Source organism: Penaeus chinensis, chromosome 2 (genome assembly GCF_019202785.1).
Source record: "Penaeus chinensis breed Huanghai No. 1 chromosome 2, ASM1920278v2, whole genome shotgun sequence".
In the NCBI taxonomy this organism is placed as follows: Eukaryota; Metazoa; Arthropoda; class Malacostraca; order Decapoda; family Penaeidae; genus Penaeus; species Penaeus chinensis.
In genome coordinates, this window is record NC_061820.1 from 907,608 (window position 1) to 910,107 (window position 2,500).

Sequence of the window (2,500 nt, forward strand, 5' to 3'; positions counted from 1 at the left end):
CATGTGCCTGGATCCGAGCAATCTTCAGCATAACCGTGCTTTTCTCTTCTGTCGATGAATCGTTCCAAGTCCCACGAGACCGAGAGAGAGAGAAAGATAGAGAGAGAAAGAGGGGGAGAGAGGGAGAGAGGAAGAGAGGGATCGAGGGGGGGGAGGGAGAGTCAGACACAGAGACGGAAATAGACAGAGATAGAAACAGACAGACAGACAGACAGAGAGAGCAGCCCGCGCCGCCCTGACAACAGGAGTCGCCAGCCTGTCCTCACGCCCACGTACACACAGCGGGGTGTTGGCATGGGCGCCGCGGGCTCATAACTGCCTTGCTAATGCTATTATCACCCGCTCGTAATTACTGGCTTTATTCTCTTGTTGCCTCTGTCTCGTTTATCTTTCGCTGGCTCTCTTTCTCTCGCTTGCATTCTCTCTCTCTCTCTCTCTCTCTCTCTCTCTCTCTCTCACTCTTTCTATTTCTCTTTTCTCTATTTCTCTCTCTCTAGGATGATAAATATAATAAATATGATGAATATGATGAATATGTGATGATAATGATGATGATGATGAAGATGATAATGATGATAATGATGAAGATGATGATAATGATGATAACGATGATAATGATGAAAATGATGAAGATAATGATGAAGATAATGATGATGATGATGATAATGATGAAGATGATGATGAAGATGATAATGATGATGAAGATGAGGAAGATAATGATGATGATAATGATGATGAAGATGATGATGATGATGATGATGAAGATAAAGATGAAGATAATGATGATGATGATAATGATGATAATTATGATAATGATGAAGAGGATGATGATGATGATGATGATGATAATGATGATGAAGATGATGATGATAATGATAATGAAGATGATGATGATGGTTATGATGATGACAATGATGATAATGATAATGATAATGATGAGGATGATAATAATGATGATGATGATGATGAAGATTATGATAATAATGATGATGAAGAGGATGATAATGATGATGTTAATGGTAATAGTAATGATAATAATAATGATCATAATGATAATTACAATAATAATGATAACAATAATAATAATAGTAATTAAAAAAATGAAAATGCTGAAACAATCCCCTTTCCAAGCGACGGTTATGACATGGTAAACAAAAGAAGAGAAGAAATTAATAACGAAAGGGAAAAAAGCTTAACAAAAGCTTAACTTAATGAAATTTGAGTGAGCGTTATATTGCTGTGCGTCTGGGAATCTCAAGGCTAATTTCAAAAGGATTTTTCTTTGTTGGTGTGGTTTGTAAAAAAAAAAAAAAAAAAAAAAAAAAAAAAAAAAAAAAAAAAAAAAAAAATCTTTGGAGACGTGTAAATGCATCATGTACAATTTTGGGGCGGTTTATGTAGGCAAGATACTAGAGGTGTGGAAATCTTAGTATCTTTAAATGTATTATGAGGGACGGGGAACTGAGAGAAAGAAAGAAAGAGAGAGAGAGAGAGAGAGAGAGAGAGAGAGTGAGAGAGAGAGAGAGTAAAATGTCTTTATTTACTTAAAAAATCCTCAATTTATAAAATTACTAGTGTATTTATTTATCAATTTATAGGAAGACACAATATATAATAATGGTAACAATGACGATAATGATGATAATGGTTTTGGTAGTAATGATTCTGATGGTGATGGTGATGATTATGGAGATGAAGATGAAGATAATGATGACGAAGATGAAGATGATGATGAAGATGATGATGAAGATGAAGATGATGATGATGATGAAGATGATGATGAAGATGATGATGAAGATGAAGATGAAAATGAAGATGATGATGATGATGATGAAAATGAAGATGAAGATGAAGGTTAATGGTGGTGATGACAGTAATAATGAAACGAATACTGGATATAACGAAAATGAAAATGATTATGAATATGAAGGTGTTTATCTCCGCTCAAATTAACCCCCATAGAATTGCCGCCTAAGTTGTCTTTGATGCTGAGAATCTCATTCCACTGAGACCTTGGTGACATAGATGGAAATGTCGGAATAAGTTGATGGCGAATTGGAGACAAGAAGAGAAAAGGAAAGAGAGGAACAAGAAAGGGGAATGAAGGAGAGGAGGAAGAAAATAGAATAAAGGAGAGGAGGAAGAAAATATAATAAAAGAGAGAAAGACCAAAAGAATAAAAGAAGGAAACAAGAAAATATAATAAAAGACAGGAAGTATATAAGAGGGAAACAAGAAAATAGAATAAAAGAGGCAAACAAGAAAAAAAAAAGGGAAGACCAAAAGAATAAGAGAGAGAAACAAGAAACTAAAATAGAAGAGAGTAAGACCAAACTAATAAGAGAAAGAAACAAGAAAGAATAAATGAGAGGAAGACCAAAGGAATGAAAGAGAGAAACAAGAAAGAACAAAAGAGAGGAAGACCAAAAGAATGAAAGAGAGAAACAAGAAAGAACAAAAGAGAGGAAGACCAAAAGAATGAAAGAGAGAAACAAGAAAG

At 34.6% G+C, this 2,500-nt stretch overlaps 1 protein-coding gene across 1 annotated transcript in view; it reads right to left on the reverse strand.

The window, feature by feature from the left end:
- The window catches only part of LOC125031014 (otoferlin-like), a 134,684-nt gene that overhangs the window by 79,667 nt on the left and 52,517 nt on the right, over positions 1-2,500 (reverse strand).